At 51.6% G+C, this 15608-nt stretch overlaps 1 protein-coding gene across 1 annotated transcript in view; it reads right to left on the bottom strand.

Moving 5' to 3' along the window:
* The window catches only part of nrxn3a (neurexin 3a), a 1276003-nt gene that overhangs the window by 558897 nt on the left and 701498 nt on the right, over positions 1–15608 (bottom strand). The gene's annotated exons all lie outside the window — the stretch shown is intronic.

The raw sequence follows: 15608 nt of genomic DNA, 5'->3' as shown, positions 1-15608 counted from the left end.
CTGAATGCATTCAAGAGAGAGCTAGATAGAGCTCTTAAGGATAGCGGAGTTAGGGGGTATGGGGAGAAGGCAGGAACGGGGGTACTGATTGAGAATGATCAGCCATGATCACATTGAATGGCGGTGCTGGCCCGAAGGGCCGAATGGCCTCCTCCTGCACCCATTGTCTATTGTCTATTGTCCATGATAGGTTCACCCACTCATTCCTGGAATCATCCTTGGAAACCCCCTCTCCAATGCCATCACTTCCCTCCAATGTCTTTCCTTTAAGCCTCCTTGCTTTGGAAAATATGTCCAGTGTTGCAACACAGGCAGGGGAGATGAGATGAGTATCCTTGAAAATACAGAGGGAAGGTATGACTGCGTCTTTGACAATTGCAGCTGGGACATGTGGGGCATGTTTGGTCGTAGGAATACATAGACAATAGGTGCAGGAGGAGGCCATTCGGCCCTTCGAGTCCGCACCGCCATTCGTTATGATCATGGCTGATCATCCACAATCAGTACCCCGTTCCTGCCCTCTCCCCAGACCCCCTGACTCCACTATCTTTAAGAGCTCTATCTAGCTCTCTTTTGAAAGCATCCAGGGAATTGGCCTCCACTGCCTTCTGAGGCAGAGAATTCCACAGATTTACAACTCTGAGTGAAAAAGTTTTTCGTCATCTCCGTTCTAAATGGCCTACCCCTTATTCTTAAACAGTGGCCCCTGGTTCTGGACTCCCCCAACATTGGGAACATGTTTCCTGCCTCTAGCGTGTCCAACCCTTTAATAATCTTGTATGTTGTATTGTATCGTGTCTACAGACTTTATTACATATTATCTTGGTGAATCCTTATACCTCTGCAGATTTATCCATTACGTGTTTGACCTGGGAAATGGCCCCAACGTCATCAAGGGTAACTCGGAGAAGACCCTTAGTGACAATCAATGGCACAATGTAGTGATCACCAGAGACAACAGTAATAATCACACTTTTATAATTCTATACGTTTCTATAAGATTCCCTCTCATCCTTCTAAACTCCAGTGAATCCCTGGAGATCTTATCGAAACGTATTAGATTATTAAGGGGTTGGACACGTTTGAGGCAGGAAACATGTTCCCAATGTTGGGGGAGTCCAGAACAAGGGGCCACAGTTTAAGAATAAGGGGTAGGCCATTTAGAACTGAGATGAGGAAAAACTTTTTCAGTCAGAGAGTTGTGAATCTGTGGAATTCTCTGCCTCAGAAGGCAGTGGAGGCCAATTCTCTGAATGCATTCAAGAGAGAGCTAGATAGAGCTCTTAAGGATAGCGGAGTCAGGGGGTATGGGGAGAAGGCAGGAACAGGGTACTGATTGAGAATGATCAGCCATGATCACATTGAATGGTGGTGCTGGCTCGAAGGGTCGAATGGCCTCCTCCTGCACCTATTGTCTATTGTCTAATCCAGTGTGTTCCTTCCCACCAATGAGTCTAGGTTGGCGGTGGCCCTCAGTGGAGTGTTTACTCTACTTAGGGTGCGAGCTTTCATGGCCTTGTTGAGCTCTGTGGGAAACTGAGAGACTGAGTGTGGCCATTCACAGCCAATGGATCCTGTATTGACTCAAGTGCATCTAGGACATGGCTGATGGCCTGAACTGAACTTGGGAGGTCTCTTTGTTTTATTTAATGGTTTTATTCCTAATTTGTTGCATCAGGGGAAAAAATTGCATTTTTTCTTAGTTTGGGGCTTAGTGAAAGGGATGTTGGGAGAAAGCAGGAACCGTGTACTGATTTTGGATGGTCAGCCACGATCACAATGAATGGCGATGCTGCCTTACACGGCCAAACGGTCTACTCCTGCACCTATTTTCTATGTTGCTATGTTTCTTATGAGGTCTTTAGATACAAGTCGACATGGTGGCGCCGAGGTAGAGTTGCTGCCTTAAAGCACCAGACACCCGGGTTCAATCCTGACTACGGGTGCTGTCTGTACGGAGTTTGCACGTTCTCCCCGTGACCGCGTAGGTTTTCGCCGAGATCTTCGGTTTCCTCCCACACTCCAACGACATAGAAACATGGAAACATAGAAAGTAGGTGCAGGAGGAGGCCATTCGGCCCATCGAGCCAGCGCCGTCATTCATTGTGATCATGGCCGATCATCCACAATCAGTAACCCGTGTCTGCCTTCTCCCCATATCCCTTGATTCCGCTAGCCCCTGGAGCTCTATCTAACTCTCTCTTAAATCCATCCAGTGAATTGGCCTCCACTGCCCTCTGTGGCAGAGAATTCCACACATGCACAACTCTCTGGGTGAAAATGTTTCTTCTCACCTCCGTTTCAAGGGGAACACGGAGAAGGCCCTTAGTGACAATCAATGGCACAATGTAGTGATCACCAGAGACAACAGTAACACTCACACACTGAAGGTCGATGCCAGATCTGTGACTCAAATCATCAATGGTGCCAAAAACCTTGAACAGTGGCCCCTGGTTCTGGACTCCCCCAACATTGGGAACATGTTTCCTGCCTCTAACGTGTCCAATCCCTTAATAATCTTATATGTTTCAATAAGATCCCCTCTCATCCTTCTAAATTCCAGTGTATGTAAGCCTAGTCGCTCCAGTCTTTCAACATACGACAGTCCCGCCATTCCGGGAATTAACCTCGTGAATCTACGCTGCACTCCCTCAATAGCAAGAATGTCCTTCCTCAAATTTGGAGACCAAATAAAGGCGTAGATTATTTTCTAAATGGGGAGAGAATCCAGAAATCAGAGGTGGAGAAGGACTTGGGAGTGCTGGTGCACTCCAAAGATGTACAAGATTGTAGGGTAATTGTCTTTAGTAAATTGCCCCTTGTATGTAGGATATTGTTGGTGTAAGGCGTGGACGCTGGTCGGCACGGACTCGGTGGGCCAAAGGGCCCGTTACTGCGTCGTGTCTCTAAAGTTTAAAGACACCTCTCAAAGGCCATGACCTCAGTTGCTCCGGCAAAATGGATAATCCAGAAAGGCCCTGAAACCATGGGCTGGTAGAGTCGCTGCCTTACAACGAACGCAGAGCCGGAGACCCGGGTTTGATCCCGACCACGGGTAACATCTGTACAGAGTTTGTACGTTCTCCCCGTGACCTGCGTGGGTTTTCTCCGAGATCTTCGGTTTCCTCCCACACTCCAAAGACGTACAGGTACGTAGGTGAATTGGCTTGGTGTATGTGTAAATTGTCCCTAGTGTGTGTGTGTAGGATAGTGTTAGTGTGCGGGGATCGCTGGTCGGAGCGGACTCGGGGTGGGGGGGGCGGGCGCGAAGGGCCTGTTTCCATGCTGTATCTCTAAACTAAAACTAAAAGGGGGTAAAAACTAAAAGGGTGGTGCAGCGGTAGAGTTGCTGCCTTACAGCGAATGCAGCGCCGGGGACTCAGGTTCGATCCTGACTACGGGCGCCGTCTGTACGGAGTTTGTACGTTCTCCCCGTGACCTGCGTGGGTTTTCTCCGAGATCTTCGGTTTCCTCCCACACTCCAAAGACGTGCAGGTACGTAGGTTAATTGGCTCGGTAAATGTAAAAATTGTCCGTAGTGGGTGTAGGATAGTGTTAACGTGCGGGGATCGCTGGGCGGCGCGGACCCGGTGGGCCGAAGGGCCTGTTTCCGCGCTGTATCTCTAAATCTAAAAAAATCTAAACTAAGCCCTGATCAGAAGCCACACAAGGCATCTGCCTGTACGTACAAAATTATAATGAGGCCATGTCACTAACGGCAGCAGATTCACTTTAGGAATTAGTAGCGACTAATTCACTGTGGCTTTGGTTTCCAAATCAATAGGACCTCAGGAAGGGAAAGCAGAGCGCAGGATCCAAAAGCAACGAGGCGCAATTGTCATGTTTTCCATCGTTATCCTCCCTCGATGGAATTGGTTGACATCCAGCTTGACATCCTTTCAATCTCGGTATAATTCATCCCAAACGCGCCTGCTATCGCAAGCTTCAATTAACCTGCCTCCCGCACGGCGATGGAAGGCGAGAGGACTGGGGAGCAGCTCGTTCTTGGGCGAAACACCTCATTAGTCACCATTTTGGAGAGCTAATGCGTCAGTTCATTAGATACAGGGCTGCAGACTTGGGCGACTATTTAAACCAGGCAAAGTTCCTCATCTTCATTTCATTATTAATGTTGTTTAGTGTAGAGGAGTGGATTTAGCTGCGGATACAGGCACTTCGGCCCGCGTCGACCAGCGATCCCCGACCAACGTGTGGCGGCATGGTGGCGCAGCGGTAGAGTTGCTGCCTTACAGCGAATGCAGCGCCGGAGACTCGGGTTCGATCCTGACTACGGGTGCCTTGTGTACGTTCTCCCCGTGACCTGCGTGGGTTTTCTCCGAGATCTTCGGTTTCCTCCCACACTCCAAAGACGTGCAGGTGTGTAGGTCAATTGGCTGGGTTAATTAAATGTAAAAATTATCCCTAGTGTGTGTAGGACAGTGTTAAAGGGCGGGGATCGCTGGGCAGCGCGGACCCGGTGGGCCGAAGGGCCTGTTTCCGCGCTGTGTCTCTAAATCTAAAAGTCTAACGCTATCCTACACACACACACACTAAGGGCAATTTACATTTTATACCAAGCCAATTAACCTGCAAACCTGTATGTCTTTGAAGTCATAGAGTCACAGATTGATACAGCACATTATTCCAAAAACGTATAAATACCAACGCATAGAATACGAGGAGCCTGTGTGGTCACTGGTCATTTTAGTTTAGTTTAGTTTAGTTTAGAAATACAGCGCAGAAACAGGCCCTTCAGCCCACCGGGTCCGCGCCGCCCAGCGATCCCCGCACACTAACACTATCCTACACCCAATAGGGACAATTGATTTTAAATTTACCCAGCCAATTAACCAACAAACCTGCACGTCTTTGGAGTGTGGGAGGAAACCGAAGATCTCGGAGAAAACCCACGCAGGTCACGGGGAGAGCGTACAAACTCCGTACAGACGGCGCCCGTAGTCGGGATTGAACCCGGGTCTCCGGCACTAAGTGCTGTAAGGCAGCAACTCTACCGCTGCGCCACCGTGACCGCCCATATTGTACATTGCTATTTCCGTGTTGTCTAAAAGGGGTTTTGCGATGTTCTGAAAGGAAAGTAAAAGTTGGACAAAATCAAAACTGTTTTTGGCTCGGAATTGGAAGGAGATTACAGCCATTTGGTTCTCCACGTGAACAAGGATATACCTTTAACCCTTTCGGCCCATTGTTGAAATTATTTGAGATAACAGGCCACCCGAGATCCAACATAGACTTGCTTTTTCCCTTCACACAGTTAACAAAAAGCTATCAAGCTCGGCCTTGAAGTCAATAATTGACCTAGGGTCATTTGCAGAAGATTTCTAAACTCCATAAGATCATAAGGACATTAGGTCATAAGGAATAGGAGTAGAATTAGGCCATTCGGCCCATCAAGTCTACTCTGCCTTTCAATCTCGGCTGATCTATCTCTCTCCCTCCTAACCCCATTCTCCTGCCTTCTCCCCATAACCTCTGACACCCGCACTGATCAAGAATCTGACATGAATTACAATGATAGACCATCATTCAGTAAATAAATTGTTTCATGAATTGGGCATGCATTGGTGGTGCAGCGATAGAGTTACTGCTGAGACTCAGAAGGCAGTGGAGGCCAATTCTCTGAATGCATTCAAGAGAGAGCTAGATAGAGCTCTTAATGATAGCGGAGTCAGGGGGTATGGGGAGAAGGCAGGAACGGGGTACTGATTGAGAATGATCAGCCATGATCACATTGAATGGTGGTGCTGGCTCGAAGGGCCGAATGGCCTCCTCCTGCACCTATTGTCTATTGTCAAACCTGCACGTCTTTGGAGTGTGGGAGGAAACCGGAGCACCCGGAGAAAACCCTCGCAGGTCACGGGCTGAATGTTCAAACTCCGTACTGACAGCGACCGTAGTCGGGATCGAACCGGGGTCTCTGGCGCTGGGAGGCAGCAACTCTACCGCTGCGCCACCCAATGGATTTCAGCCAAGGTGGCAATGACGTAGCAATGTGTACAAACAAAGGTTGTGATTTACAGTCCTGGGGTTACAAATTCAGCTTTGATCGACAACTTTAAACAAGTGTTATAGTATACTGGCTGTCCAATGAAACTGGAAATCAGGGGAAGAGTGCCTAATTTAACGGTTTAACAGCTCGCTTCAAAGGTGTCAGCTCTGGCATGCTTGCAGTCCCTCAGTTCCGTAATGGAGTGTCAGTGTGGATAATGCCTTCACATCTCCGGAGAGAGACAGCCTGGCTCAGAGGCAGCATCACTGAGTCAGAGTTGAAAGATAAATGAACATCTTTGCTGCATTCTGCAGGGCATGATGGAATACTTGGCCTCTTCACGGAGTCATAGATTGATGCAGTGTGGAAACAGGCCCTTCGGCCCAGCTTGCTCATGTCCCGGCTACACTGGCCCCACCTGCCTGCAGTGGGCCCATATCCTGCTAAAACCTATCCTATCCATGGACTTGGCTCTTATAGAAAGGAGGCGAGGAGGAATTCTTTAGAGGGCAGCTAATATGTGGAACTCTGCCACAAAGGGCTGTGGAGGCCAAGGCAGCGGAATATTTGAAAGGCAATAGACAATATGTGCAGGAAGAGGCCATTCGGCCCTTCGAGCCAGCACCGCCATTCAATGTGATCATGGCTGATCGTCCTCAATCAGTACCCCGTTCCTGCCTTCTCCCCATACCCCCTGACTCCGCTATCCTTAAGAGCTCTATCTAGCTCTCTCTTGAAAGCATCCAGAGAATTGGCCTCCACTGCCTTCTGAGGCAGAGAATTCCACAGATTCACAACTCTCTGAGTGAGAGACAGAGATAGACAGGTTCTTGATTAGTACGGATGGGGAGAAGGCAAGAAAATGGGATTAGGAAGCAGAGATCAGCCATGATTGATTGGCGGAGTGCGCTCGATGGGCTGAACGGCCTAGTTCTACTCATATAACTTGTGAACGTTTCTTAAACGTTGCCATAGCACCTGCCTCAACTACCTATGCCGCCAATTCATAAAACAACTTTACCTGTGCAATCTTTACAGAATTCAATTGAACTTACACACACCTGTACGTCTTTGGAGTGTGGGAGGAAACCGGAGCACCCGGAGAAAAACCCCACGCAGGTCACGGGGAGAATGTACAAACTCCGTACAGACAAGCACCCGTAGAGAGGATCGAACCTGGGTGACTGGAGCTCTGAGGCAGCAACGCTACCGCGGTGCCCAAGTTCGAGGTTCGAATCTGACCTCTAACAATTCTAGCGTGTGGAGTTTTTACATTTCCCCCCCTGTGACCTGCGTGGGTTTTCGCCGGGTGCTCTGGTTACCTCCTGCACTCCAAGGTCGTGCGGGACGATAGCTTCACTGGGCGTCTGTAAATTGTGCTTGGCGTGTGCTTAAATGTGGGTGAGTAGATGGGGATTTGTCAGAAAGTCAGAGTGATAGGTGCAGAATTAGGCCATTCGGCCCATCAAGTCTACTCCGCCATTCAATCACGGCTGATCTATCTCTCCCTCCTAACCCCATTCTCCTGCCTTCTCCCCATAACCCTGACACCCGTACTAATCAAGGATCTATCTATCTCTGCCTTAAAAATATCCACTGACTTGGGCTCCACAGCCTTCCATGGCAATGAATTCCACAGATTCACTGCCCTCTGACTAAAGAAATTGTTCCTCCTCATCTCCTTCCTAAAGGAAAGTCCTTTAATTCTGAGGCTGTGACCTCTGGTCCTAGACTCTCCCACTAGTAGAAACATCCTCTCCACATCCACTCTATCCAAGCCTTTCACCATTCGGTAAGTTTCAATGAGGTCCCCCCCCTCATTCTTCTAAACTCCAGTGAGTACAGGCCCAGTGCTGACAAACGCTCATCACAGATTAACCCACTCATGCCTGGGATCGTTCTTGTAAAAGCTCCTCTGGACCCTCTCCAGGGCCAGTACGTCCTTCCTCAGATATGGGGTTTAGAACTGCCCGCATTACGACAAATGCGGTGCGACCAGAGGCTTATAGAGCCTCTGCATTTTACATCGCTGTGTTTATATTCTAGTCCACTCAAAATAAATGCCAGCATTTCTTAATTCTCATTTCTCTTGCTTCAAGGCTATGAGAATTTTATGCTTTGATTGATTTGAAAATATATACTCCTGCTAAAATAGTTCACTTGCTTGTCATTTAAATTATAAAGTTTAACCCTAATTAAAATAGCAAAATGTAAAGCTAATTGCCCGAGTTAGCAGCTTTTACAGCTAATAATCTCAACACCTATATGTAATTAGACAATAGACAATAGACAAAATGTGCAGGAGGAGGCCATTCGGCCCTTCGAGCCAGCACCGCCAATCAATGTGATCATGGCTGATCATTCAAGTCAATGGGTAGTTTTGAGGCAGAGAGATTGATAGGTTCTTGATCAGTACGGGTGTCAGGGGTTATGGGGAGAAGGCAGGAGAATGGGGTTTAGGAGGGAGAGATAGATCAGCCACGATTGAACGGCGGAGTGGACTTGATGGGCCGAATGGCCTAAATCTGCTGCGATCACGCGAACCCTTCGAACAAAAAAACCCCCAAAAATTGTCACTGGTCCGAGCCAGTGGCACAAGACATAAAACTCAGCAGCATTCAATCAAAAGGTCAAAGAAACACTCAAAACTCTCGATCTTGAACGAAACACAACTTTCTACCTTGCAGATGTGACTTGGTCAACATAACTTGGTTGGCAAAAGAACAGAAGCAAAAAGAGGTTAGTTTCGTAGGCGGCAGCAGCAACATTAATCAAAAGCAAATCGCCAGCTTTAACGGAAGAAAATGGTTGCAATATTAACGGGCCAACGTTGTTGGCGAGGTCACATGAGCTCTGTGCCATCCAAGTGATTTTAATACAACCTGTCGTGACAAGAACACCCCACTTACCATACATCGAGAGGCATTTATCATTCGCACATCAATTTTTAAGGTTTACAAATCCCAGCAGGAGAAATCTACACTGTTGGCTCCTCTGGCGGTTTCAAGGGTCACAAATAACTTGTCCAAATCATTACCAAAGCTGACATTTTTTTTTTTTTTAAACTGACTGGAAAAATAAACGCAATTAGAAATTTTTAAAAATCCCCTTTGGAGTTACGCAGCCAAGCAAGCAAAAAAACGTGGTGTGAAAAAATGTTTCAGGGTTGAAGCACGTTTCACTTTCAATACTGGGAGTCTTGACAGGTAATCTGCACCAACGTAAAGCAGTGGTGGGTACTAATTGAAAATCTTTACGAGGGTGTTGCCAGGACTAGAGGGTGTGAGCTACAGGGAGAGGTTGAGTAGGCTGGGACTCTATTTCATGGAGCGCAGGAGGATGAGGGGAGATCTTATTGAGGTATACAAAATCATGAGAGGAATAGATCGGGTAGATGCACAGAGTCTTTTACCCAGAGTAGGGGAAATCGAGGACCAGAGGACATAGGTTCAAGGCAAAGGGGAAAAGATTTAATAGGAATCCGAGGGGTAACTTTTTCACACAGAAGGTGGTGGGTGCATGGAACAAGCTGCCAGAGGCGGTGGTTGAGGCTGGGACTATCCCAACGTTTAAGAAACAGTTGGACAGGTACATGGATAGGACAGGTTTGGAGGGATATGGACCAAGCGCAGGCAGGTGGGACTAGGGTAGCTGGGACATTGTTGGCCGGTGTGGGCGAGTTGGCCGAAGGGCCTGTTTCCACACTGTAACCACTGTGATAATGGTCAGTATGCAACTAAAGAGAAAGTACATATAACATGGCCACACAGGGCCGAGAACAAGGTGGGGTGGGGGGGGGACCGAGAACAAGGTGGGGTGGAGGGGGGACCGAGAACAAGGTGGGGTGGGGGGAACTGAGAACAAGGTGGGGTGGGGGGGCAAGAACAAGGTGGGGTGGGGTGGGGGGAGGGACCGAGAACAAGGTGGGGTGGGGGGGGGGGACCGAGAACAAGGTGGGGTGAGGGGGCAAGAACAAGGTGGGGTGGGGTGGACTGAGAACAAGGTGGGGAGGGACCGAGAACAAGGTGGGGTGGGGGGGGGGCGAGAACAAGGTGGGGTGGGGGGGGCGAGAACAAGGTGTGGTGGGGGGGACCGAGAACAAGGTGGGGGGGACCGAGAACAAGGTGGGGGGGGGCGAGAACAAGGTGGGGGGGGGCGAGAACAAGGTGGGGTGGAGGGGGGACTGAGAACAAGGTGGGGTGGGGGGAACTGAGAACAAGGTGGGGTGGGGTGGGGGGAGGGACCGAGAACAAGGTAGGGTGGGGGGGGACCGAGAACAAGGTGGGGTGAGGGGGCAAGAACAAGGTGGGGTGGGGTGGGGGGAGGGACTGAGAACAAGGTGGGGGGGGGGGCGAGAACAAGGTGGGGTGGGGGGAGGGACCAAGAACAAGGTGGGGTGGGGGGGGGGGCGAGAACAAGGTGGGGTGGGGGGGCGAGAACAAGGTGTGGGGGGGGCGAGAACAAGGTGGGGGGGGGGGGGGCGAGAACAAGGTGGGGGTGGGGGGACCGAGAACAAGGTGGGGGGGGACCGAGAACAAGGTGGGGTGGGGGGGGGCGAGAACAAGGTGGGGTGGGGGGGCGAGAACAAGGTGTGGGGGGGGCGAGGAACAAGGTGGGGGGGGGGGGGGCGAGAACAAGGTGTGGTGGGGGGACCGAGAACAAGGTGGGGGGGGACCGAGAACAAGGTGGGGTGGGGGGGGGCGAGAACAAGGTGGGGTGGGGGGGGCGAGAACAAGGTGGGGTGGGGGGGCGAGAACAAAGTGGGGTGGGGGGGGACCGAGAACAAGGTGGGGTGGGGGGGACCGAGAACAAGGTGGGGTGGGGGGGGACCGAGAACAAGGTGGGGTGGGGGGGGGCGAGAACAAAGTGGGGTGGGGGGGCCAAGAACATGGTGGGGTGGGGGGGGCCAAGAACATGGTGGGGTGGGGGGGCCAAGAACAAGGTGGGGTGGGGGGGGGGCGAGAACAAGGTGGGGTGGGGGGGCCAAGAACAAGGTGGGGTGGGGGGACCAAGAACAAGGTGGGGTGGGGGGGTGCGAGAACAAGGTGGGGTGGGGGGGGACCGAGGACAAGGTGGGGTGGGGGGGGCGAGAACAAGGAGGGGTGGGGGTGGGGGGAGGGACCGAGAACAAGGAGGGGTGGGGTGGGGGGAGGGACCGAGAACAAGGTGGGGTGGGGGGGGCGAGAACAAGGAGGGGTGGGGTGGGGGGGGGCGAGAACAAGGAGGGGTGGGGTGGGGGGAGGGACCGAGAACAAGGTGGGGTGGGGGGTGCGAGAACAAGGAGGGGTGGGGGGGGGGCGAGAACAAGGTGGGGTGGGGGGAGGGACCGAGAACAAGGTGGGGTGGGGGGGGGCGAGAACAAGGAGGGGTGGGGGGGGCGAGAACAAGGTGGGGTGGGGGGGGGGGGGGACCGAGAACAAGGTGGGGTGGGGGGACCGAGAACAAGGTGGGGTGGGGGGGGGACCGAGAACAAGGTGGGGTGGGGGGGGGCGAGAACAAGGAGGGGTTGTGGGTGCGAGAACAAGGTGGGGTGGGGGGGGGGGCGAGAACAAGGTGGGGTGGGGGGGGGGCGAGAACAAGGTGGGGTGGGGGGGGGGCGAGAACAAGGTGGGGTGGGGGGGGGGCGAGAACAAGGTGGGGTGGGGGGGGGCCAAGAACAAGGTGGGGTGGGGGGGGGGCGAGAACAAGGTGGGGTGGGGGGGGGCCAAGAACAAGGTGGGGTGGGGGGGGGGCGAGAACAAGGTGGGGTGGGGGGGGGCCAAGAACAAGGTGGGGTGGGGGGGGGCCAAGACAAGGTGGGGTGGGGGGGGGGGCGAGAACAAGGTGGGGTGGGGGGGGACCGAGAACAAGGTGGGGTGGGGGGGGGCGAGAACAAGGAGGGGTTGTGGGTGCGAGAACAAGGTGGGGTGGGGCCAAGAACAAGGTGGGGTGGGGGGGGGGCGAGAACAAGGTGGGGTGGGGGGGGCGAGAACAAGGTGGGGTGGGGGGGGGCCAATAACAAGGTGGGGTGGGGGGGGCGAGAACAAGGTGGGGTGGGGGGGGCGAGAACAAGGTGGGGGGGGGCGAGAACAAGGTGGGGTGGGTGGAGAACAAGGTGTGGTAGGGGGGCGAGAAAAAGGTGGGGTGAGGGGGGCGAGAACAAGGTGGGGTGGGGGGGCAAGAACGAGGTGAGGTGAGGGTGGGGGGTGAGAACAAGGTGCGGTAAGGGTGGGGGCTGAGAACAAGGTGGGGGGGGCGAGAACAAAGAATGGTGGGGGAGGGACGAGAACATGGTGGGATGGGTGGGGCACCGAGAACAGAGGGGGGGGGGCACAGCAGGGGGGGAGGGAGGGAGGGGTGATGGGGGGGTTACTACCACAAGCAGCAGCAGACAGGATAGTTCGGTGAACCTTTGCAACTTCGTCCAACACTCACACTTTTATAATTCTATACGTTTCTATAAGATCCCCTCTCATCCTTCTAAACTCCAGTGAATCCCTGGAGATCTTATCGAAACGTATAAGATTATTAAGGGGTTGGACACGTTAGAGGCAGGAAACATGTTCCCAATGTTGGGGGAGTCCAGAACCAGGGGCCACAGTTTAAGAATAAGGGGTAGGCCATTTAGAACAGAGATGAGGAAAAACTTTTTCAGTCAGAGAGTTGTGAATCTGTGGAATTCTCTGCCTCAGAAGGCAGTGGAGGCCAATTCTCTGAATACATTCAAGAGAGAGCTAGATAGAGCTCTTAAGGATAGCGGAGTCAGGGGGTATGGGGAGAAGGCAGGAACGGGGTACTGATTGAGAATGATCAGCCATGATCGCATTGAATGGCGGTGCTGGCTTGAAGGGCCGAAAGGCCTCCTCCTGCACCTATTGTCTATTGTCTATTGAGTCCCAATGGTTTCCATCAGACAAAAGCTCAAACACACAACTCTGCACTGCCTTCTTATTAATTTTCTTTAAATTCATTTATTTCATTTAGTCATTGCTACTCTTACCTCAACAATACCTTTGCCCTCTCAAAACACAGTGTGCTGAATATTAAAACACGCTCCAGTTGGGGTCAACAGTGACTGTCCAAGCATCTATTCATGGTGTCACTTGATTTCAATTAACTGCTACCAATTGTCAATTAATTTGGAGACTCTGGCTAATTGTTCAACAGGTGTTTATCATATTTCCTCCAATTTGCGTTTAGCCTCACTCGGACAATGGGGAAGACGTGGAGAGGATGTTTCCACTAGTGGGAGAGTCGAGGACCCTTCGAGCCAGCACCACCATTCAATGTGATCATGGCTGATCATTCTCAATCAGTACCCCGTTCCTGCCTTCTCCCCATACCCCCTGACTCCGCTATCCTTAAGAGCTCTATCTAGCTCTCTCTTGAATGCATTCAGAGAATTGGCCTCCACTGCCTTCTGAGGCAGAGAATTCCACAGATTCACAACTCTCTGACTGAAAAAGCTTTTCCTCATCTCAGTTCTAAATGGCCTACCCCTTATTCTTAAACAGTGGCCCCTGGTTCTGGACTCCCCCAACATTGGGAACATGTTTCCTGCCTCTAACGTGTCCAACCCCTTAATAATCTAATACGTTTCGATAAGATCTCCAGGGATTCACTGGAGTTTAGAAGGATGAGAGGGGATCTTATAGAAACGTATAGAATTATAAAAGTGTGAGTGTTACTGTTGTGTCTGGTGATCACTACATTGTGCCATTGATTGTCACTAAGGGCCTTCTCCGAGTTCCCCTTGATGACGTTGGGGCCATTTCCCAGGTCAAACACGTCATGGATAAATCTGCAGAGGTATAAGGATCCACCAAGATAATACGTAATAAAGTCTGTAGACACGATACGATATGATACAACACAACAGAACTTTATTTCGTGCAGCATAGGTTCACGAGGGTAATCACCGGGATGGCGGGACTGTCATTTGAGGAAAGATTGGAAAGACTGGGCTTGTATTTACTGGAGTTTAGAAGGATGAGAGGGGATCTTATAGAGACGTATAAAATTATAAAAGTACTGGACAAGCTAGATGCAGGAAAAATGTTCCCAATGTTGGGGGAGTCCAGAACCAGGAGCCACACAGTCTAAGAATAAAGGGGAGGCTACTTAAAACTGAGGTGAGAAGAAACTTTTTCATCCATAGCTGCCTTGGAATATTAAAGCATTGCATGAAACTTCATCATTGAATAATTGATCACCGCATAACAAAAACCACCTTATGCACTTATTCAGTAACTTTAAATAAGTTGTGGAAGGAATGTTAGTTATATTTCATACGGCTGTAATCTATATACTAGAACTCTCGTTTGTTCGTTTGTTTGTTCCTGAACTACAGTCAAAACGGTACACGATAGCGTGACAATTTTAGGCCCACCTTACTCACCGTCGTCCCTTTGGTGCTAATGGAAGAAGTTTCATTGAAACCGGTGCTATAATTTTAAAGTTATTCACATTTTTAAGTTTAAATCTATCTCCTAGGGGTGGAGGGAGGGAGGGAGAGGGGGGAGGATAGGGGGGTTGAGGGGGATGGAGGGGGTGGAGGGGAGGAGAGGGGGCGAGGGGGGGAGGAGGGCGGGGGGAAGGGCGTGGAGGGAGGGAGAGGGGGTGGATAGGGGGGTTGAGGGGGATGGGGGGGAGTGGAGGGGAGGAGAGGGGGGGAAGGGGGAGTTGAGGGGATGGAGGGGGAGTGGAGGGGGAGTGGAGGGGAGGGAGGGAGGGTGGGGAAGGGGGAGGGGGATGGGGGGAGGGGGAGGTTGGAGGGGTGGGGGAGGAGGGAGGGAGGGAGGGAGGAGGGCGGGGATGGGGGAGGGGGATGGGGGAGGGGAGGGGGGTGGGGGGAGGGGAGGGGGGTGGGGGGAGGGGAGGGGGGTGGGGGGAGGGGAGGGGGGTGGGGGGAGGGGAGGGGAGGGGGGTGGGGGGAGGGGAGGAGAGGTGGTGGAGGGGTGGGGGAGGGGGAAGGGGGTGTGGGGAGGGGAGAGGGGAGGGAGGGGGGGGAGAGGGGGGGAGGGGAGGAGAGGGTGCTGCACCAATGCAGGAGAGGTTTGGGCCCAACGGGTCCACTCGGTCTAGTTATAATTAAAACCTTCGTTGAAATGAAATGACACAATTCATTATGATGTGGTTTGGTCACGTCCAACATTCAGACCGTGATGCTGTTATGAGAAGGTTCTGGCCCTTTGTTCAATGATCTGAATGCTAAAGTAATCTCTCGGATGGTCCTCCAGTGATGCCAAATGGTTTCTTGCATCACTCAAACCTTCTGCAACAGAACCGAGGGTGGAAAGGAAGGAAATGGAGAAATTAAAATTTAATGATTGATTTGAATTAAATAAAAACCTAAGCAGTTCAACCAAGGAATAGAGAGGTAGAACAACACTGCCTTGGGATAATGTGAAGAGAACCCATGAAAATGTTAAGTTTTGTGCATTTTATCTCCAAACTTTCTCCTGCCCTGCTCCCACCACTTTGTCTCCACCGCACCTCAAGTCCGCAAATCAAAGGGTAAACCAGTTGAATGTGTAGGAAGGAACTGCAGATGCTGGTTTTCACCGAACAGCCAAAACATTATGACCACTGACAGGCGAAGTGAACAACATTGATTATCTTG

This window comes from Rhinoraja longicauda, chromosome 10 (genome assembly GCF_053455715.1).
Source record: "Rhinoraja longicauda isolate Sanriku21f chromosome 10, sRhiLon1.1, whole genome shotgun sequence".
Taxonomy (NCBI): domain Eukaryota; kingdom Metazoa; phylum Chordata; class Chondrichthyes; order Rajiformes; family Arhynchobatidae; genus Rhinoraja; species Rhinoraja longicauda.
The sequence above is the reverse complement of the archived record's forward strand: the minus strand, read 5'-3'. Positions and strand labels throughout refer to the sequence as shown.